Genomic DNA, 23954 nt, shown 5'->3' on the forward strand with positions numbered 1-23954 from the left:
TTGTTTAGACGAATAGGCAACACAGCCGCTGCATACGACAATCGGCCATTTTGCCACTTCGATTCGTACTGGCTGCAATGGGTGCGTGCAGGCCGGTTTCAGAGTGTGAAGATGGGGCAGGGAGAAGGACGGCTGTAAAGTAGTGGTGGATAGATTCGCTAGCTCTCTGCTGCTTACACTGAACCGTCACTGTGGTTTGGAATTCACACTCAGGCTTTCCCTCAGGCCAGAGCTCTGGTAAACAAGAGCTCCCTTAAGTGTTTCTGAATTTGGTGGGTGTTAGTAAAATCTCAAGCTTGCGTTTCTGTTCTTGGAGGAAAGCATGTACATGCCGCTACACCAAATAACGATACCGCTGTACAGGAGCTAACTGGTGCATCATTTCATGTCTTTCTTTCAGTGACAACGTGGTGGTGTTGTTATTAGGAAGACAGTGATTCTTTTGTAGACGTGGAGTTCAACAGATCAAGCATTTACACACGACGTAAGGCCTACCCTGACTTGGAAAGCATTCTTATCTCCATAATTGTTGTACATCTTTAGTTAGTTCTAGACTTTGGACAGATTACCCAGATCTTGAATCTGTCAAAATTGGCTCCACAAATTCTGAATCTGGGGAAACCATAACCCATGCCCATACCCAAGCCACCTTAAGACGCTGCACTGGCCGTGATCAGCTGTTCCAAGTACACAGAGAAATTACAAACTTATAGGAGCTCTGCTTTGACTTCACTTTTTTTGTTTGTTGTGAATTCAAGGACATTGAAGTGCTATTACCTTATATGGGTGTACACCCAGCAGCCAGCGAATGGTCTCTTAAGAAGTGTGAATGGTGAGTGATAAAAATGGGGGTGATGCATAAAGCTGGATGATTTGTGATGCAATGACTACAATCAGGTGCGTTTCTTCAATGTGTTTCTTTCCAGTTGCAATTTATTTAGGCACACATTCCTTGCATGCCTTGCATGCTAGTAATGGTAGGCTTCCATTCAGGATGGACAAAAGAAAGCTTGAGTACTACACTTTTTGCTCAACTGTATTGTCAGGTTGGTTTATTATGTGTTCTTGTTTCATTTCTGTAAAACGGGGTATTAATTTAGCCCTTTGATTTTGAAACCTTTTACAAGACTCCACTCCTAGCTCCACATTACCCAGGCCCCTGTGGAATCCCAAAGTAATTTTTTCCATTTGTAGCAGTCTGTAGTGAACACATCCCCCATTGGATCCATGTTTAAGGTCTATGTTGCTCCTTGTGGCATCTATCAACGTGTGCCGGTTTTGTTTTACCACATTGGTGACATTTGTGGCCACAGACCTGTATGGAAGCTACATGCAGCGAAGTTGTATAAAAGAACCACGTGTGAACCAAAGGACTCATCTTGCGGTAAGTGGCGGGGACCTTGTGGTAGCCACAGACTGTCTGTAAAAGACAGCCGCATAACTGGGGCTGAGGTCCAAAGGGAGGAAGGGCGCCCACTCCCAGCGACAGAAGGGCTGAGCTCCAAAGGGCTCTAAAGCCCAGGAGTACGGCTGTTTTGGACGCCAAATGGAATATTGGCAGTATGGCGGCGCCAATGGCCGCAAGCAGCGGATTGGACACATTTATTTTGCCAGCCAATCAAAGCTGCAGGTGGCAGCCTTTCAAGGGCGCACCGTGGACCGGTGGGCACAACTGTTCGCGTGTCTTCCCAAAAAGCGCCTCCTATAGAAGAATTTCAGAAAAACAGAGATCGAGTGGAAGAGGTGGGACCAGAATTTCTGCTGCTGGAGGCTGGCTTAAGTATTGGTGCACAGCTTAAAGGCACCCGAGTTCGAATTCTGTTGATACAAGAAATGGCCAGCACCTGCAGGGAAGGGATGTCGCAAACAGAGCGGACAATTTGGCCTGAGCGGAGGGGACAGTCCCTTGGGCAGTAGCACATCACTGCAGGTGCATTCCAGCTGCACAAGAAATATGCGAGAGTCAGAGATCAGTGCTGTCTTGTGGATAATTGTCAGCCCTCACAACAGTGTAACCTGGGTTCTATTCTTAGTTGAGACTCCATTTGGTTTGGGCACCAGCTGGTGCATTGCTAAAGGTGCATGAAGCTGCCTCCACAGCACGGTGTGCCTCCCGAGTGCTTAGTGAACAGGAGTCGCCAGAAGAGCGTTAGGCAGATACCTGTACAGTGAACAGAAGTGGTGGCTCCTCGGACAACAAGAAAGAATTATACATTCCTACTGCGCCAAAGAAGCGGCTGTTAAGGGCCATGGGGCATCAGCATTAAGGCAGGACCTGGGAATAAAAGGGAGACACAGACATCGTGTTAGGGTGGGCCCTGCTCGTGCACTCCAACTTGTGCCGAATGTGACGCCCCTTTTATTGGATGGGCGCACCGACGTGACCGTGCAACCCATTTTAAAAGGATATAACACATCCTTTTCATAACATTAAACAACAACATAACATCACTAGTGTAACATGTTAACACACAAACATTTTGGCATTAGCTCATTAGTAGTATTCAGCCATCTAACACATAGGGGGCCTCATTACACGGTAGGCAGTAACCATGGCGCTGCCGCCGGTATTTTACTGTGTCCGCCTTGGTGGATGGCGGAATTACCGCCCTACTCCAAGGTGAGCGGGGGCGGTAATTCCCCATTCACCAAGGCACTTCCCCATTCCCATTTTTGCCCCCATAGGGCTCAATGGGAATGGTGAAGGAGGTAATTACGGTACCGCAAATTGCGATACCGTAATTAGCACCAAGGTCCCTTTGCGGGCCTGTTCCTTGACGGCTGGTAAAGCCAGCTGTTAAGGTCGGGTCCCGCAAAGGGACCTCGTAGTAAGGCAGTAAGGGTTTACCGGTACCGGTGCACTTACCGGTACCGGTAAACCCTTACCGCCTACCGTGTAATGAGGCCCAGGGCCTCATTACGAAGTTGGCGGAATGGGTGTACTGGCACCAGTAATGGTGCAGGGAAAACCCATTCCGCCCTATTACGAGGTCCGCTCGCGGGCCCCGCACAGAACATCTGGTCAGACCAGACGTCCTTAGCGGTTCCCACAAGGGGACCAAGGAGCTTATTAGCTCCATACCCATTCCCATTGAGCCCTATGGGGGCTCAAATGGGAATGGGGATTGGTTTTGTGAATGAGGAATTACCGGGTCCTCCAAGGTTGGAATGACCCGGTAATTCCTCATTCACAGAACCCGGACCCGGACACGATTTTGGAGGCTAATAGCACCATGGCTACCTCCAAACTCGCAATGAGGCCCATAGTCTCGTAAGTATTCAGGACGGCCTCTCGATGCTCCTAGTGGATACCTTCATCCTTCCTCTCGATCCTGTGGAACTTCCATTTGTATTTCTGCTCCCCCAGCAGTACCTGCGGCCAATTCCAGCGAACCTGATGGAAGACCATTGCTCTCATTTCCCTCATCACTCCCCATGCATTCTGGAGAACGCATCAGCTCTCCATCTGCATAGTTCTCTTCCTGCGACAGGCTCGTGAACTTCCGAAAGAAACAAGAGTTCCTTGATACAGTGTCCTGACCATTAGAGGTGGTAACCATTAAACCCTTCACATCCACCTCCTGGAAAGGATGAGATTCATAGGTGAGGAACAATTTTCCTGTACGATGCTGGGACCGGAGTAAAACGACATTGCCAAGAGTCCGTTGATGACTACTCAATTTTCTCCTCTCGTTCTCAGGCTCATTTGCCCTCCTTCTCTGCTCCAGGACAGCTGATCATTTACTCTTTCTGAACTCCAGTACCCATTACCTGGGTTGAACAGCACCTCTGCCGGCGGTACTCCCTTGGAGCAATGAGGTATTGCCCGATTTTCGAGCAATAATTGGTACAAGGCCCTCTTTAGGCACATCCCCTGCCCATGTGCCATATTTACCCCCTGGTTCAGTGTGCACATGAATCGGTCGGCACTCTTATTAGCTCTGGGCCATCTCAGGGTGATATATACCACAGGATTGCATAAATTCACTGAATCCTTCCCCCTGAAACGGGGGTCCATTATCAAAACATACTTCCTCTGGCAAGCTATGAGTCACAAAAATGTTTTCCATAAAGGGAATGATGTCCGTCGGGGCCATGGAATCCACAAACTCAACTTCCAGATATCTTGACCACTGGTCAATTATCACTAGAAAATGTCTTTCTCTGCCGATGGATCCAAAGTCAATGTGCACTGTTTCAATACAAGGCTCCTTTTGCACCGTTGCTGCCTTCTGGCACCAGACACAAGCTTTCAAAAACCCATCCACTAGTTCCTCCAATCCAGAGAACCACGCTTTCAGCCTCAGGGAAGCTTTTGTTTTGGCTGTCCCCTGGTGTCCATGATGTGCCAGCGCAATCACCTTGCATATGAGCTTGAAGGGTATTACCATCCAGGAACCCTGCAATAACAACCCTTCTGCTGTGAATGTGAGCTAATTCTTCACACGCTACACGTGCATTTGTCCAGGTTTGCTAGTTCACTCACCACAAAACAGCATCTTTCATAATTTGGAAACCCTCATCGTTCCCGGGCGCTTCCCTTATTTCGTCCACCGACATCGAGTTCGGAATGGTCGATTCTGTAACCAATTGGACACATTCCGCCATCCTGCCTTCTTCATCACTCGACCTGCAGTTGCGTGGGGCAGAGCATCTGGACAAGTAGTCAGCTGGATTATTGCTACCCGGTCGATATTTCAATGTCACATCGTATTCCTGTACGGCCAACATCCAGTTTTCTATTCGTGCAGGTGGCTTTGAAGATGACCACACCAGAATAGGAAGAAGAGGTTTGTGGTCGGTTATCACTTTCAACGGTTTCCCATACACAAACAAATTAAATTGTCAGCAGCCTCACAGCACAGCCAACGCCTCTCGGTCGATCTGTGAGTACTGCTGTTCAGTGGCCGACAAGGCCCGGCTTGCATACGCTACCGGTTTCACCTCACCCCTTCCGTTCATATGACTCAGCACAGCTCCCAAACTGAATGGGCTTGCATCAACCATCACCTCTCTCTTCTGGCCAGGGTAAAGAAAACACAATTGTGCTCTCCTCAGTGAGCGTGTTTTCGGTGTTGTCAAATGTCGCTTTTTCCAACAGTTTCCAATGCCATGATTTTCTTTCTTTGTCAAGTTACGAAGGGGACCAGAGAGTGCATCACGGTTTCTGATGAACATTTCACAATAGGTAACCATACCCAGAAAACTGCGCACCTCAGACACGTTCTCAAGAGGTTTTGCACTGTGGATGTCCTTTTGGTGAGAGGCAGATGAATGCTCATTCATAGCTTCTACCCCTGCCCCAGCCCGATATCGCATGGATGAGAAACATTGTAGAGGAGCAGCCAAATGCCTCTACGGGAAGTCCCGCCCCTATTTTGCATGTATGCTGGAAACCGGAAATTGCACATGTGCAACGCCAGTAATGGTACCTATACCATGAATAATCTTTGAGACAAGGTATACGTTGAGAAGACCCTATGAGAAGTACCCCTGAAAGACTGATGGTCTCCTGAAAGGAGGGCCTGAAAAAGTGTGAAGATGTGGACAGAAGGAGCTGATGACGTCACGGAAGATGAGAGTGACGCATCGGGAAGGATGACCAGAGAAGAGAATAAATAGGTGATATAGAATCTGAAGGTGAAGCAAAGAATCGAGAAGACTTTCATTTGCGGAATGAAGATTGCATGTGTGAAGAGCAATGCAGAAAACACAAGTGATTTTACAATTGTACCAACGCTGTAAGAAAGTAGACTTAGTATTCATAAAGCTGGCTATACGTAGTATATAGATAGCAGGCGGTGGTGCCAACATATATGTATATAGAGTTCTGGACATTCGATTAAACATTTTAGTAAGCGAGTCTCCATAAAGGAAGACGGTTTAGAAGCTATATGTGTCGCAGCAAAGAATAGGCTTGAATTCGAAGCAAGACCAAAGAGGCTGCCTGGCTGGATGTCAAAGACTGAAAGCAACCAAGAACTGGTTATCAGCTGTGAAGAACAGTAAAATGGGAGAAGCCGAGGTATCCCTTTTATAGGTTGCAAGGAGAGAACACCACGAGTGCCAAGTTTCTTTAATAAGGACAATTTAATACCGTAATATGAGCAAATTCACGGTCTCTGATCATGTGAGCTGAGGATGAAAATAGACAAAGGGCGTGGTGCACCAGATTGAAGATAGCAAGTGCTCACACTCTCTTATATACCCAGAGACGAGAAGCTACTACAAGGCCGAGTTCAAAGACAATATGAATGGCAGACGGCATGAGTGATAAGAGATGACAGGCTAACTCAGTGGGGAGATACGGTTAAGTTCACCCATCAGCACCTGGGGTACCAGTTTATGTGCTTCTAGAGCATCGAATGTTCCAGAAGGGTACAAGCGTGCCAACCAATTGTAGAGGGCCGTATAACGAAAAGCCTTATAGTTTAAGAGCCAATGAAGTGTTATGTTTCTAATTACTGTCAAAGATCACTTGCACTATGACTTGCACTAGGGGAAGGCATGAGTGCCCACCTGACTGTAGAGACCCAATCATGCACCTATCCCTTATAGAAAGTATACTTAGACGTTCTCCTTGAGCCGACCACAATCTCCCGTAGGTTTTCTTAACTTGCCACATTGTATGACATCACTTATGGCGAACATTTAATATAAATGTGTTGTTTTTCATTAAATGTTTCGAGATCATGCTGTGCGACATCCGTTGATGTCCGTTGTTCTCCCTGTATTAGACAATTGATATTAAAACAGAGTTATTTGCCAACTTTCTAAGTCTGTCTTATTATTTAGTTTGAGAAGTTATTCTCCGTCCCATCCATAGTACGACATGTTACCTTGAGTAAAAGGGCCTCTAGGGTGCAACGTTACTCACTAAGGCAAACGTACCATCCATATACCAGGCAGGTACAGCACAAGATGGACATAATCTAAGCTGAAGGTGGCAAGAATAAACAAACCAACATTGTAACAATACATGTGCATGCATTAGACACAAAGCAAATGTGCACTTCACATGAAGAACATGTACACTAAGTAATATATCCATTTATACATGAAGAATATTAACATAGCATCTGTAAGACATGAAGAATACTAATATAAGCACTGTGTAAACTGACTGCAACATGAATGACATGCAAATATAGCTCACTAACATAGAAATGAAACAGTAATGGGCAGTCATATTTTCCATAATGGAAGGCGCAACATGCTTCTAATTAAACAAAAAGCCTGAAAGCTTCACTGGAATTCAAAATACTGAAATCCCAGAAAAACAGATCCACGCAGAGCACAGGCAATAGCCTGCAACCAGAGCCAAGTTTACCGCAGAACAAGGGAGGATCATACTGTTGCAGAGAAGGCATAAGATAGCAATTGCCAGGACACAGAAGTATACTCCCAGATTAATGAAAGCTCAGAATAGCACTATCGACCACTGTTAGCCAGGTGCACGCAAACTATAGGTCAAGAAAAGTCTGCGAAGAATAACTAATAGTATCCTAATACTAATTGTTCTTTTATAACACGCATAATACCAGAGATTGGTTTCTAAGCGCGAGATCGGGTTTCACACTTGTATTGTGCTGCGTTGCTTCCAAGACAAACACGTTGCCCTTGAGCTTCTAGGCGCTCTACCTCCATTCGGGCAAATACTAGAATGTCATCGCTTATATTGATAGCACCTTGTATGCCAGCAAGTGCCCCTTTCACTGCATTTTGAAATACTTATGTGGCCGAGGAAATTCCAAAGCGTAACCGCTTGTAATGGTATAGGCCCTTGTGAGTCTTGAATGTTGTGATGTAATGTGAGGCAGGGTAGAGAACCATCTGATGATAGCCAGCTCGTAGATCAAGCTTTGAGAAAAACACTGCTCTCTGCAGGTTAGCAAACATGTCATCAATCGTTGGTGTGATGTGTCTCTCCCTTTTTATTTCATTGTTCGGGAGACGCATGTTCACACATATTCTGACAGAGTTTTGTTGCTTGGACTTGCACGCCACTACAATTGGAGAAACCCACGGGGGGTGCCCATCAACAGGCTCAATGATGCCCATTGTCACTAGTTTTTCAAGTTCCTGCTATACCTGTTCTATCAAGTGAAATTGTATTCATTTGTGCTTCAAAGCCACCGGCTGGACCGTCTCATCTATATGCGAACAAACAGGTTCTGCATGCATCATCCCAATGCCTGAGAAAATGTCACTGAATCGTTCAATAAGCGACTGCAAATCTTCAATGTATATTCCAAACTCAAAGTACACTATCTTCAGAGCCTCTGCCGCTTCACACCTAAGCAGCGTGTCTTCGCTCACTTTAGTTACATAGAACTTAGTCTTAATTTTCTCCCCCTCATGTTGAAGAAAGGACATTAACATGCCCTACAGTGGCAATGGCTTAGTCCCACCAAACATGAATAACCACACTTGTGTGCTGGCAAGTAACAGGGTTCTGCGTAGAGCTCTGTAGTGGGAGTCAGCCATACATTCACTGAAACAGCCGTGTTGATGAGAACAGGACTGTCTACATTGTGGATACGTACCACACACTTCGGTTGATGTTTCTTTTTCTCCCTATTTCCGGCACACTGGAAATGAAGGACAGCTGGGCCTGAGGAATACAGTAAGGTGGATTTTGTTTCATGGTCATTTAGCTTGACGGTGGCATCAAAATACATTTCCAGATTCTCGATCCATAGATTCCATCTTGGATGCAGGCTGAAGGGGTCTCTGAAATGTCAAATTCTATCAATGGGGCCAATGACTCTTGTTGTCTTGGCAGTCTACCAGCACCCTGTACATCACCCATTTCAGCCGCCATACTGGCAACCAGGGAAAGTCATCAGTTCTACTATGGGACAGAACAAAGTTAGCACTGTGAAGAATGCGCCCTCCACGAGTACACCCAAACATCAGTCACTGCACTGCTAAATAACAGTACCAAGGGCATCCACCCCATTCCCTGGACTACTCAGAGGTGCACAAGCACTCTGTGTGGAGCCACTACCTCTCTCTCTGCCGTTGCCAGCGTTTAATCATGTTTAAATCGGAGCACGGGACAGATCACTGCCTCACTAGCCCCCGGGACGACCAACAGAGATCCACTTGCCGCTCACCTTGCCATTTATAATCATCTGCGGTGCAGCAGCGTCTCGCCTCTCCAACCGTCAGGCAGCGATGTTCCGGGCACATCAGCGCACTGCTCTCCAGCAGTTGGAACGCCACGCCGAGTTGCCCACAGAGCCGGCACACGCACCCAGGTTCCGGCTCACCACGCACTGCCGCTTGGGACACACGACCACCACGTCGCCTTTGGTAGGTGCCCTGGGGGCATCAGCAGTGTGCAGGGCCTGGGAACATAAAGGAATGATAACAAAAATATAATAATAACATAGATAATGGGACACAGACACTGTATTAGTGTTCAATGGGCTCCGCTCGTGCACTCCATGTCATGCTGAGCGTGATGCCTCTTTTATTGGATGGGTGCACTGACATCACAGTTCGACCAATCTTAAAGAGATCATAACAGCGGCATGCCAATTATGTACTGGGGGTTGTTACTTCAGGGATCTGAGCTCTAAACCTACTAAGATTTATAACCCACCTTTGAATAAAAAAAACCCAGAATATGACAGAAATGGATTTGGACCAGCTGATGACGATGGCCAGGACAGCAGTGACTAGGCACGGCACTGAATGGCTCGCTGAAGTGGCAGCCAAGCCGCAAGGGGAGGAAGCAAGAACATCCTGAGCTTCCATTGACGGCAGGGGAAGCCTTGCCAGAGCTGTAGGTACTGGGAGGAGGGCACTCTGAAGAGCCTACTCCCAAGAGGACGAAGACCGCTACATTGAAGGCTGCAGCCTTGAAGTAACAAAAAGAGGCAGCTTAAAGACAAAAGGAAGCAGCAGTGACGAAAGCATTGACCAATGATCGAGATGCTGCACGGGTGCTTGAAGCCAGAATGGCAGTGCCAGAGAAAAGGGTGCCATCTATCCTCCCTGAGAAGATTGCAGTGCTTGAAGCCATGACGGCAGCTCCAGGGCTCCTGGAAATGACATTGGACCATATTAAAGATATTTGCATTGAGTGCCTGCAAGCTTGCGGTGGTTGGAGTAATAAGTGTCAACTGCGTTTGTTTGTTAATATAAATGCATGCAACAACAGCATAACCATGGATGGGGGATATTACCAATGTGGGTGGGAACTCATCGGCTGACCTGGTCCTTCAGCCCCTTTGCCAGGTCCAACAAGCTGTTCAAAGCAGGGTTCAGGACAAGGGTAAATGTTGTTCCTGTGCTAATAAAAGCAGGTCAGCACCTGGATTCACCCCTACACTGGCCAAGGCAAATCCATTTGGTGTGGTACATTCCGCTGAATCTAAAAGAGAGGATTTGGAAAAGAGAGTTTGTAGATATATTATTCCCTTTGCTGGAATTAGAACAGAAAGGGCTTGGCCTAACACAGCAATCAAAAAAAGAAGAGAACAAGAAGGAGAGAAACCTACACAACTGGCTAGCAGGATTCTGCATGCTTGCAACCTTTCTGATGGAGAGGTACCCGGGTGATGCAGGTGCGCTGTGGGCATACGAACAAAGAATCCATGATGCCTTCTTGACGTATGGAGGTGAAGCATGGGTGCAAATGATAAAGCATTTGGGACAATGAAGATATTTCTTGTTTTATACAGAAGATGGTTGCAGCTAAGGAACTGTGTTACAAACCCGTTGCTTGTGATCAGTCCCTTCCCCCCCAAAGAAAAAACGTGTCAATATAATAGGAAAAGGGGTTCATTCCGGGGCCGCCTCAATTGGGGCGACTTGACTTACACTGCCACAGAGGGGGCAAATGCGATGCTGGAAATTGGAGCAGAGATTATGCACTTTTGGGAAGGGATGTAGATGCAAGCACTGCTTCAGCAAATGCGGGTGAAATCAGCCGGCCTCCCTGTCGGAGGAGCTTTTCACTTACCTTGGGCACCACTGCCGCACCAGCATTGGTGGTGGGGGCAGCTTTTCTATTACAAAGGGCACTGCTGCCACTCCATCTCGGGGGAGCCTTTCAAGAGCCACCCGATTTAAGTGAAAAGACCCCAACCCTTGTGCTGGCGCGCCACATTTTGTTTTGCCCAGAGCTGCCAGAGCCTTCTCTGCCTGCATTGAATGCATGCCAGTCTTTCCACGCAATAGCACTTGATGCAGAGTTTCTGTGTTATTACCCACAGATGGCAACTTTTCTGAGTGGGCTCGAGGGTCACTTATGGGTTGCTCACACTCCCATAGATCGCACTACAAAAATATGCATAATTTGTATATCTCTGACCACCTCACTGAAAGGGCAAAATGCACTGTGAACCCACTGCATTTCTGTACGAATTAGAAACAAGTACAGTTCCCTTTAATTTACAAATCTGTAATAGCGTTTAATAGCATAGATAAGTGCATTTACTCCAATAGAGCTGACAATTAGATGTGATTTGTGTTTAGTTTGAAAGACAAGCATGTCATCTTATTTGTATCACTCAGCTAAAGTGTGCACTGCATTGTACTTTTGCGTTACCCTTTAATAGGTGATTAGAAGTGATGGGATTGCACTGGAGTGCCTTGTGATCTTGGCCAAAACTGTTCTGGGAATGTGTCTTTACTAGCAGTGACTCTCTTGACAAATTGAAACATCAGTAATGAATATATGTAGTCAATGAGCAAACACAATTATCTGGACTTACAATTAACCCAATTGTAAACACTTGTATATCAGTGCATGCTTTACTTTCAGAATTTAGCAATTTTTTCAACCCAGACCTAGCAATAACTTGTGTGCCTAACTCCTAAATCTTTTTTTTGGTGATGTGACAGCAAGGCTATACCCTGCTGGGCTGGGAAATTCGCCAACTTTAGTCGATCACAGGAGGTCACTGGCAGGAGAAGACCTCCGTAAAGCCATTGTACGGAGATGAAAAGCTTGCTTTGCATGTAAAAAAGTAATTACTTTCGAAAGTGATCACTGTCTTTCTCAGCCTGCCCTGCTCGTGGGTTTTCTGACACGTTTGCGGCCTCAAAGGTTTGTTGTTTTTTTGCAGGTCAAACCAGCGAGTGGCAGGTAAGTTGAAAGCGCTGCTTGCTACTTGGCTAGCCTTGTCCTACATTGAATGTAGGCCAGACTACTCACATAATAACACTCGACTTTGCTTTACCCTTGATGTACCCTTACTGTGTATCTTTACTGTGCATCAAGGGTAAAGGAAACATGACAAGTGGTGTCACTGGCCTACATCCAATGCAGGCCAGTCTAGCCAGCCTTAATTCTGTGAAATGGCTTTTTTTTAACTGGCTGGGAGTTCTTTTATGGTAATATAACATATTGGTGCGGCATGCATGGACGGACATGTGTCGGCACAGCCAGCAAGCAAATATTGTACATACTAGCATATGTTGTGGGCAAAGGCATCATGAAAATGCATTGGAAAATGGTCCTGGACACTGTTGCATCTTTTGGGTTTTTCACGTCCTACCACACAAAATTGATAGCAAACTGTGTGGCTTTTTATCCAGTTTTTCACAGAAAGACAATGCACCATTTGAACCCATTATTTTAAAAATATTCTCGGGGGGAGTAGCCCTCCCGGGTTTGGTTTGGGCTTACTCGCTGTACTTGGTCGCTCAAGCATATTAGGCACATACATTTGCTCCCCACCAGTTCAACAATTCACCAGTCTCCACTAGTCTCACTAAATACATATCAGAGTGTGAAACCACCCATGCGGTGGCCGAGTGCCACGGTTATTTGTCTGGAGAGGGTTGACTTCCTGCTCAAAAGATGTGTGGCATGAAAAGGTGTGCTTTGTCAAAGAGCCTTGTGTTTAAAGCTCTCGCTACTAGGAAGTGCTCTTACGCACAAGGAAGACTGCCTCTACTTTCACTGCTGGTCAAGCAACTTTTGGAGTGATATAACTGTGGGAAACAAGGGCTCTTCTTTACAAACAGGAACTAGGTTGAAGTGCGGCCTTTCCTGGCTGTGCATTGTTATTGGGAGTGGGAGGAGAGTAGGTGGACCTTTTTGACCCACAAAGGAACCAGTGCGTTAGTGTGAAGGGTCCATTTGCTTTCCTAAAGTCGGACAGAGCCTGTGCCTTTCTCCAGGAGAGGGGAAACTTGTCCTTGAGGCGGCAGTGTTGGAGTGCCGATTTCTTAAAAATATACCCTTTGAAGGGGTTAAAGATATCCCTTTTAGTTTGAGTGACTGCGTATTTACAGACCTGCCTCGTTGGCTGGGCCTGCGCAAGATTGAGATGACAAAAAAGGGTACATATTTGCACTGCGAGACAAGAAGAGCTGGGTAAATATTGCAGGTCTTTATGACTCCTTTATCTAAGAACGCCTCTAGGAGGGGTGCCCTTTAACCCTGGTATTGACTGCCAGTGTGTACATTAGGGGTACTCCATCAGCAGTGCGATTTAATGCCCGGCCATCTTGAGCTTCCATAGCTTATACCACAATGCCCCCTGACACACAGACCAGCCATATTTAATTTAGCTGTCTCCCAAATGTGCTGCATTCATGAACTATTCTTCTAGCAGTGATGTCTTTTGATTTTTTTTAGATTAGAGGGTCATACACTTTTCCCATCATGTGTGCGAATGACAGAGCATAAGCAGGGAGCTCCAACCAACAAAGGGAGATTCGGGGAGGAAGGAGGCAGTTCTACTCCGAGAAATATGTTAAACGAGTGACTTAAAATGGTGCATTTTTCAGAACACTTTCCGTGAAAAATTGAGTACAAAGCCACAGAGATTACAATCAGTTTTGTAGTCATGCAGGAAAAATTAAAAAGATGCTGAGTCGCCAACGGTTCACAGAAACATTTTCCCAATCATTTTCATGTTTCCTTTAATCAAAAAACGTGCCAGTATAAAACAAAAATCATGCTGGGTGTGCCCAGAAATTCCATTCTGGTTGCACTAATGTATACTAATATGCCCCCATGAGAAGACCTATCACGTTGGCTTTGCCTATAATGTATATATGTGTGTATGTGGTGGTTTTATAAAGTGCATGCAATCACCCAAAGAGGAAGACATCTATATAGGTTTGCAACAAATAGAACTGCTGACTAAATTAGTAGGATTTTCAGAACTGAAAAAAAAGCAATGTCCTTGGCACAGATCCAGTGGTTGCAGGTTCCAATTACAAGCTGCTTGGTAAGAAACGGATCTTCCCACAAATTTTACCTGATTGAATTTGGGGATATTTGGAAATATTTTCTTAGCAACCATAATAAGCGGTTCGGCTGGTAGGGGGACAGTCACTTAGTTAAGATGTTAATCTGAAGAAATGTATGAACAAGGTATGTACACTTAGATAGCATTCTCAAGAGAACCCAAATTGGCAGAAATATGATTGTATTTCTTAATCTTAAATAACAGACTTGAGGGTGCAAGGTAGATGGAATTTCAAAAATCTAGCCTGGTTAATACAAAGGCATTCATTCCAATCCCCTCTGTTCTAAAAGATAAACATTTCAGAATAGGGTCATTTTGGATGAAATGTAAATTGCTGGCATAGGACCACCGACATTTGCACTTATGTGACATTGGGTCCCCTGCCTTTATAGCAGGTGCAAAACAGAGGCGGATTCCAATGGGAATACATTTGTTTTACACCTGCATGAAAATCTCATGCGTGTGTAAACTGAAACACAATGACACGATGGGTGAGGTTATCTCCTATCCGGGCCGCGTCGTTGCCTTGTCAGTGCTGGAAAATGGGATGGAGAGGTCAATCAAAGTTTAAACGCCTTGCTTAATGCCTGGGTTAGCACTCCACCCCATTTAAAATGACTCTGTAAGTGTTTCGGATTGGACATATGAAAGCAGCGTGATTTTACAACTGATGAAATGTGGGTATCTAAGGATATGCCAGACTCCAATGCGATTCCAAGTCTGTAACTACTGATACCAGGCTGGGCAATTCTCCCAGAGTTCCTGGCCAAAATATTGAGTCCCAAGGATTGGATAATGCAATCACTTTGGTTTGGATGGGATATATTTTGTTGAAACTATTGTCCAGACATTGCTTTGCTTCAGTTAGACAATTCTTAATAGTGTACAACACAAAGTTTGGTCTCCTGACAGCTTTACCCACATTTGGGTACCACCTGCACAATTAAAAAATATATTTTATCACGAATTATCTGTGTGAATTGCTTAGTGTACATGTTAAAAGGAAGTAGAGACCATGGGGAGCCCTGGTGGAATCCCTAAGTGAGAATGTGCTGTTTAGAGAAATTGGTCCCTAAATTAATAGCTTGCTGTCTTTGTTGCAGGTAGAAACCAATCCACTGAAGTGCCATGTCTCCAATACAGTGATTTAAATGGTTAAATAGAATATCCACGATATCAAAAGTGGTGGTCAAATAAAGTAAAAGAAGATTACCTGCACTGTTTGAGTCCACTTCCATATGTGCCTGGTCCAACATGGTTGTAAAATGTCAATAATGTTGGAAAGAAGATCTGTCAGTAGAAATTCTATGCCAACCTAAGAAAATATGTCCTTGCTGATTGACCCATTATAGGCCAGTATCCTGAAGTGATAACACTCATGATTTTGGCTTTGCCCAAAGCCCATAATGCCATTAAAAATGGCATGCCACTTTAGGAAAATGTGCTCATATTAGCTGCACCAATGTAGGCTAGTATTCCCACATAAGAACACAGATCATGTTGGCCCTGCCCATAACCAATACTAATGCCATGCCACAGTAAGAAAACATGTCCACATTGGCTGCAACAATGTATGCCAGGCCACATAAGAACACTCATCCTGTTGGCGTTGCCAATATTTCAACTAGAAAATCCCTTCCCAGAGTAACAAAAACATCCATACTAGTTGTACCAATTTAGGCCAGTATCCCCATGTATCACATTATGTTAGATTTATCCATAATGCGTGTAAAAATTCTATGCACTGTTACACAACATGACCGTACTAGGACCACTAGCCACGCATAGGAACGCTTCTTGTGTTGGTTTTGCCCAAAAATCTCAGTAAAAATGCATTGCGCACTGTAAGCAAACATGTCCATATTAGATGCAACTATGTACGTCAGCATCCATACTATGCTCATGCTGTCTCCACAAATGTGAGTTATGTTCACCATGTATAAACACTGACAATGCCATTGCCCATAATGTCAGAAATAATGCTGTTCCACTGTAACAAAATATGACCGTGCTGGTTTTGCTCTTAACGCTAGTAAATATGCCATGCAGTTCAAGAAAACATGTCCATGCTGGTGTGTACCAATAGCCCCCCGCCCAACATTGCCCCACACTGGCTCCTATGCTCACGGCAAAGCACCTCTACCTCTTCCCAATGCCCCACATTGCCTCCTCTTATATTGCTCGACAAAATCTCCTTCTTCTGCATTCACACGCATTCACTCACACATTCATTCTCACGTTTCAATTCAGTTGCTCTAAATGGGCCAAAGCAGCAGATTATGTTGATTATATATATTATTTTTAAAACACAAAACGTAGGTAATGGAATCTTGATGTTGCGGTGATATGACGTCACATGATCACCCGTTATATGCTAAGGGATCACCAAGAGGAACCCAGAAACTGAATAATGATTCACAAAAATGTACAGCTAATGATTGTTATCCTCAGTGGCATTCACCACTGGCTGTAACACGGCCGAGTAGGTTTTACTAGTGAATGCAGTTACCCATGAGGTCACACACAGATCCTAGTGGTGGACGAGTAAGAAGTGTGGTGGTAGCACAAATATCGCCTACTTTAGTGGCCAACTGGTCACCACATATCAAGCCTAGGAGGATATGTATCAAAGGCAGATGCTGCTGTATGATGAGTTGCTATAGTGCCTTGATATACACCGCATTTTCCCCTCCACCTAATAGGTGGAGGTACAACTTGTACAATCTGCCCAGTTATATTGACCATGTGTTTACCTGTATAGCAGGGAAGAGAAGCACGTCAATACAGCGAAAATGCATTTTCTATGTGGTCATTCTAATGGGTGAAAATGTGTGCATTCCTGATGGCCATCTTCTTCATGTAATTAATAAAAGGGTCCAATAGGTCTGGAGTTGAGCGGTGTTGTTAAATTCCACCAGTAATACCATGACCGATGCATTACCGCATCGCCCAACTATGAGTGTGGCAGTACGTTGGAGGAGTCGTCTCCAGCTATGAGCTGGAGCAAAATCTGCCAACTTTCCACCAAATTTCAGCAGAAATTTCTGCTGGTAGACTTACTGCTGCAGTAATCCTGGCAAAATCCCCCATGGAGTCCTATGTACTCCAATTAAATGGTGACTAGCACCGCCACTGGCACTTGTAATCCGGCAGTAATACTGCCGAACCAAGTGGTGGCAACGGTATTACAATTTGGTGGAATCTCGGTGGATTTACTGCAAAGATATCACCAACCTCATAATGAGCCCCGTACTGCAGCGGTAGGATCGACTATTGCAAATTACACATTTCCAACCTGAATATGAGGATGGAAATGCCTCAAAAATACTTTTTACTGAATGGGTGTGGATTTTATAAAGCACGTCCATCAGTATTTCTGTGAATCCCCTGTCGTTACCACCACAATGATGGAAAACCTGATTACTCCTGGCGGTGACCATCAAGATACATTTTCTATGCCTGTAATGAGGTCTTGAAGGGGTATTTAAAATAATGTCATGGTGTATCAATGTTACTGGCTCTATGTGCCTTTAAGAATAACACATTCTTTTTTGAGACTTGGAAGCCCCACTGTTATTAAAACTGAAGTAATTGCCTTTTGGGGTTCTTTGAATGTTGATCAGCGATTAATGGTGCCATTGGACAAAGGCCAAACCACATGTATCGTCTCTTTGAAGATGCTTGTGAGTATCGCTGGTCTGAATTATTGCAAGCACTTAAGAGCCAATCCAATTATTTCAGAACAGGTTAGTGAGGTCCCCAAATGAATTGGCTGCACTCACTAGACTGCTGATAAGACTACACCCATTGAATAGACTACTCAATGTATATACCACCATGTAAATTCCTGTATGATCCTTGTATTATATGTATATTGCCTTTTTACTGTCATACGCAACATTGTAACCTGATCTGCGCCCAGATGCCTCCGGGCCCAGCGCGCATCATAAATGAATAAACAATTACAATTACAATTGCACTGGCAGTCAGTAAAGATGGCTCACATTTTAGTGACATCTGCACTGTATGCACTGATTGCAGGAAGCAAAGGATACAGACAAGGGCGTGTGTTTAATTTAATTAGAATTCTTTGTAAGGCACTTGCACTAGGGTTAGGTGCTTCAGAAAGCTGAATTGGAGGAGAGTTGGGGACCAGAGTGAATGGGGGCATGAGGGAAGAGGGTTGTCCGCCATTCTAATGACAACAGGTGTAATGGAGCAGATAGGGTTCAGAGGCCGATTGAACATTACCTGAAGGGGGCTTATAAGTGTAAATTTACAGATTTTCCCTCTCTTCCTTATCTATGTCTTAGCTCTTGCACTATCTGAAATGTCGTCAGGCCGAGTACGATAGTTAATTTCACATCCTTACTGTTCATGGCCTGTAAGAATGTCATTGTATTTTCCCTTGTTCCCTCCCTTGCCTTGAAGTGGTTTGAAACACATTGTGTATAGGTGCTATATAAATAAACGATCATATCATATCAACAGTCAGCTGCCTTTAGGGTACTGGTCTTCATTCCCAGTCGTCGGGCAGACTGTAAATGAGATAGTGAGGCTGCATTATGCATAGGCATAGCAGACATAGCATCTTGAAATCAAAGCGTTGCTTCATCGATAGCCTATGCAACATCTGTAGGGCAGTGGAGGTGTAGTTGAAGATACAGCGGGCAGCATGGCTTTGTGCGTGCCATGGTTTCTCTAACCTTTCTGCTGGGAGCCCGAGAAAGATTACAGTCTCAGTTGGCCATGACCACTGCAAGGAGGAATTCGGCCCTGGACTGGAGAAGTGGTGGCAAGGTGGCGTTCCTTGGCGTGGACATTGGCTGAGTTCAAGAATGCATCCATTTCAGATATAAGACCAACGACTGTGTCAAATGTTACTTCTAATGAGCTGTTAATAACATTAGGGGTTTCCCCACACTTAGGTGATATTCCTTCCTACCAAGTGAGGATATATTATATGTGTTTTAACCAAAGGAAGGAATTATAAACAACTATTTATGTCAAACAATTGATGTACCCTCAGAAAACAGCATCTAAAACTAGCCACTTAACAAATATGGGCTGTATTCTAGATTCTATACTCAATAAAAAACAGTATTACCTAAAATATCATTTTTAAATCTTTATTCTCTTTTTAGCACAAGCAATATAAACATTAAAAAACATATACACCTCACATAGTAATATACATCATAAAATGATTTCACCTAGCAACATCATAGTCACACAATACTAGATCTCAAAACAACAATGGCAACTCAATTATTCTTATTCCCTACTGTGTTGAACAAGCCCAATTTATATAAGTTTCATTCCTATATGTTACAGGTAACTGGACATTCTTCAGGGGCGGAAGTATTCATGTGCTTCAGGTAGATCGTTCTCATTTACACACCAGATTCCTAAATCTAAGGGTACACAAAAAACATCAACATTACTAATGGGCATGATTGGTCTAATAAATAAACCTAGCCAATCCCTAATCACCAATAGGGTGGAAAGGTATACAACAAATAATATATCTGAACCAGTAGACAGAAGAAATAAATGTCTTCAGCCTCAATAGCAACAACTGTTCTTGCTCTTCACTTCTCTAGCAGATAGTGGGATTCCCTCTAAGTACCAGATACCTACAACAAATTGCACACAAACTAACCTTAGTCAGTGAAAGTCTATAGCATCATTACTAACTGGGGCATGGTGACCCATACACATAGAGGGCCCGGAGCCAAGCGGGACAAAAAGCTCACCCTGAGGTCTGAGAACTATTCTTCTCCTTGACACAACTCATTAGTGGTGGAGTCTTCAATTGTAGATTGCTAGCACTCCGGAATAGTCAATTTCCTAAAAGAGGAATGACACCCCAAGGGGTCTCAGTCACTTCACAACCTCCTTAAATTCTTAGATTTTTACATAAAGGATCCAGATAAACAGTCCCTTACCTTAATCTTAATGATGTTTCAGGAAAAGGCCACACCTCATGAGCCTGGTTTAAAAAACGAAGAGAAGTCACATCCTTCTCCCTTTATTTGATCTAAGGCAGAGTCATCTCACATATAGCCTAAAATTCGAAAATGAACAAAAATAAATATAAACAGAGCCAGTATTAATCTATGTCCACCTCTAAGACCCAAATGCCAGCACCAGCGCCACTTCTTACCTAGTAAAGGAGCCAGTACTGTGCTACAAGGAAAGCAATCACGTCCAGGAGGAAGGTACTACGGCCTCTAAACATCAAGAAAACCACCTCCATCGTGTATTCCCGTAACGTGATGATGTCATTGCGTCTTTACGCTACGCAATGATGTCATCACGCCCAACGTTGCATGATGCCGTCATACGTCCAAAAAACGGTCCGGAACTCGATGACTACAACCCCCAAATGGCAATGTTGTAATTACCAGGTTGTTGCGTAGCAACCAGACCCAAATAAGGTATGGATACAAAATGCCTCAGGGTGGCATGTAAGACACACCCCAAATAAAGGAAGTTTTCAAGAAAACCAGATTTGACATGGTCCTACAGCAGCTAAAATGAACTTAATGCCTCCAAATGACCTCAGCATATATTGTCCAAAAAAGGGGGCAGCTTGCCCCTAAATCAGAAACACCACACATGGTTAGCCCAAGAGCCTCAATAGGTTCTACCTCATTTCAAATAGGAAGGTGCTGTCAACCAACACTACCCTACCCAGTGAATCTGAGTCAACCCATGCAAATCATGTATCAAATTAACCCAATTGTCGTGCATGTCACTTATATTGTCCCATGACGATCTGTAAAGACAAATTCATGCTGTTATCTCCATTCGTCTGTTGTGACAGAAACTGCAAGACTCCACGGACCAAAAGAGCATAAAGCACCAAATAAAACATGGCACCAAATTATTTAATATTATGCCACTCGATGTTCTCATTCAGCCCTGTCACATGGCTGTTAGTCAGAAAAATAAGCTTCTGTTCCAAATTGATCAATTTCCTGTTAATTTCTTCTTGAAATCTACCTTTAACCTTTTTTAAGACACATCATTCAAAATCTGTAAATGTGTGCCCCTGCTCTTCAAAATGTTTCACTAGGGGTGCCTTCTCAATATGGTTTTTCAGACAGCTCTTGTTCTCGATCATGCGGGTCTTGAACTTCCTGTTGGTCTTACCTATATACAACAAATCACATGGACATTTGATCATGTAAATTAAATTTTCAATTTTACAATTTGTATGTTCTTTAAGTGTCCATTCTGAAACTTAAACCAAGGTTAACAGAAGTAATTTCCTGTGTAAATGGGCACATAACACAATCTCCACAAGGATGATGTCCCACAACTCGAGACAAACCCCACAAAGTACTTTGAGCACCCTCGGCACTAATAGTTTTGTGTACATCATTCTTCATGACAAGGTTGCGGATATTAGTTCTTTTTTTAAAAGCTACCAACGGGAGTGGGCTGTTCATGATCTTTTTCCAGTTCCTGAAAATAATGTTCTTAACTTTGTAGGACATATTACTGAAAGTAGTGACAAACACCAATGGGTATCCTGGTTGTCTCTATTGTTCTTGTTCTTTTCAAAGCGGGCTTCCCGATTATTATTGAAAGCTCGTTTGGCAGATTGTCTAACGATTTTTGCAGAATAGCCTCTATCAATCAATGTATCCACTAATCTATTGGCTCCTTCTTCATAATCATGTCTCGTACTGCTATTAACGTTTAAGCCGTAAAAATTGCCTGAAGGGCAAATTGTCACGGACGTGCTTAGCATGATGGCTCTTATAATGAAGAAGAACATTCTTGTCAGTATTTTTAACAAATGGTTTTACCCACAATTGGTTGTCCTGATGGTAAATTGTCAAGTTCAAATAGTTTACCTCAATAGAGCTCATGGAAGCTGTGAATTTGAGATATCTATTCTGATTATTCAACCAGACCAAAAAGTTGTTTGCCTCGTCAATCGACCCATGCCATACCATAAACACATCGTCGATATACCTCAACCATTGTGTTATTTGATGTTTGAAAGGATTGACATCCGAATAAATCACAGTTTGTTCCACTTTATTGACATACAAATTTGCCAAATTTGGAGCCATGGCTGCCCCCATGGCTGTGCCTTCTACCTGTAAGTAGAATTGTCCCAAAAATTGGAAAAAGTAATTAACCAGAGCTTTTTCAGCACACCACAGAATAAAGGCATTTCTCACAGGATGATTATCTTCGCGTTGTAATAATGTCTCTTCCACAACTTCAAGCGTAGCTCATTGTGGAATATTGGTATAAAGAGATTGTATATCTAGGCAAATTAGTATATCTTTGATGTGATCAAAAGTCAGTCCCTCAATTTTTATAATGGCATCTCTAGTATCTTGTACATAGCTTCTCATCTTCATTGACATTGAATTGACACCCGACACAATGGGGCTACCAGGGGGTTTCTCCATATTTTTGTGGATCTTAGGTAAGATATAAAAGATGGAGGTTCTAGCTGTCTCTCTGGTTAGGTAATTACATTCTTATTTACTGATTAATTGTTGATCCACTGCTTTGTCAACTTTCTCCTTGATCATTTTCATGAGTGCAGGACTTGGATCTTGATCAGTTTTTTGATAGCTGGTGTTATCTGCCAATAATCTGTAACATTCTTCAATATAATCCTTCTTATTCTGGATCACAATCGCCCCTCTCTTATCCGCTTGGTGGATAACAATTTTATCATTTTTCCCCAAACCTCGCAACATGGCAATTTCTTGCTGGCTCAAATTAGAGTTCTTGGGGATACCTTTGGTTTCAAGTTTTTTCAAATCTTGTAAAACCTTTTTTTCAAAGACCACAGATTCAGGGGAGAATGTGTGGTGGGGAGGGCACCAAGTAGAAGGATTTCTTAGACTGCTAAAATTAGTGTGCACACTAGCAGATTGATCTTCAAAAAATTCTCTCAAGTGTACCTTGCGCATAAAAGCGCTAAACTCTAGTCTAAACTCAAAAGGGTCACGATATTTAGATACCACAAAATGTAGGCCTTTATTCAAGCATCGTTCTTCATCCTTTGTTAGAATCTCACTGGACAAATTGACTACCAGCCCCGGTAGCTGCGTGTCTGCATGCAATCTGATGGCCATTCCTGCCGGCTGTTCCCTCTGCCTAAAAAAGGTGGGCGTCTTGACCCATTCCTAGCTCCTTGATTTTCTCTACCATTACGACCCCTTTGCATTGAGGCATTCATATTTCTTCCTCTTTGACCTGCACCACTAGTTTCTTCATTCTCACTGGATGTGGCTCCTCCTCGCTAGAACTATATGATGTATTCCTAAACCTAACCCTTCGATTAGGTCTCTGGCCTCCTGTGGGTGCTCCAAAGTTGTAATATTTAGTGACATATTGGAAAGCCTTCTAATATGTATAATTAGTAAGATCTTTTTTCAGTCTCTTCATTCTTTCTAAACTAGACTCTGCTTTGAACGTTTGCATCTCTTTCATGAGGGCTTCTAATTTGGTTTTAAAGATGTCGATATCAAAGTTCTTTTTCATTTCTCTTCCAATGTATTCAGATCAACCAAGATCTTTTTGGTGGTTTCTTGAGCTGTTGCAATAATTAAAACCAACCTATCCCTCCCACATTTATTTGCTATATAGCTCCATTTCAGTTTGAAATCTGCATTGTCTAGAAAAAGCCTGGGTTCATTGCAGACTATTAAGCCCTGAGGCAAAGCCTGATTTTTCAAATATTCAAGCACG

This window comes from Ambystoma mexicanum, chromosome 4q (assembly GCF_040938575.1).
Source record: "Ambystoma mexicanum isolate Mex_15411 chromosome 4q, UKY_AmexF1_1, whole genome shotgun sequence".
Classification (NCBI taxonomy): domain Eukaryota; kingdom Metazoa; phylum Chordata; class Amphibia; order Caudata; family Ambystomatidae; genus Ambystoma; species Ambystoma mexicanum.